This window comes from Mus pahari, chromosome 19, assembly GCF_900095145.1.
Source record: "Mus pahari chromosome 19, PAHARI_EIJ_v1.1, whole genome shotgun sequence".
Taxonomy (NCBI): domain Eukaryota; kingdom Metazoa; phylum Chordata; class Mammalia; order Rodentia; family Muridae; genus Mus; species Mus pahari.
In genome coordinates, this window is record NC_034608.1 from 41,235,701 (window position 1) to 41,235,965 (window position 265).

The window sequence follows — 265 nt, forward strand, 5'->3', positions numbered from 1 at the left end:
TTCTTTTCTTTTTTAAAGATTTATTTTATTTATATGAGCACACTGTAGCTATCTTCAGACACACCAGTAGAGGGTGTCAGATCTCATGGTTGTGAGCCATCATGTGGTTGCTGGGAATTGAACTCAGGACCTCTGGAAGAGCAGTCAGTGCTCTTAACCACTGAGCCATCTCTCCAGCCCTGGCTTAGATTTTTCAAAACCTACTTTAATTATGGTTTTTTAATGCTTCAACATCCCTTCTAGCCCAACACACACCAGAGAGGTT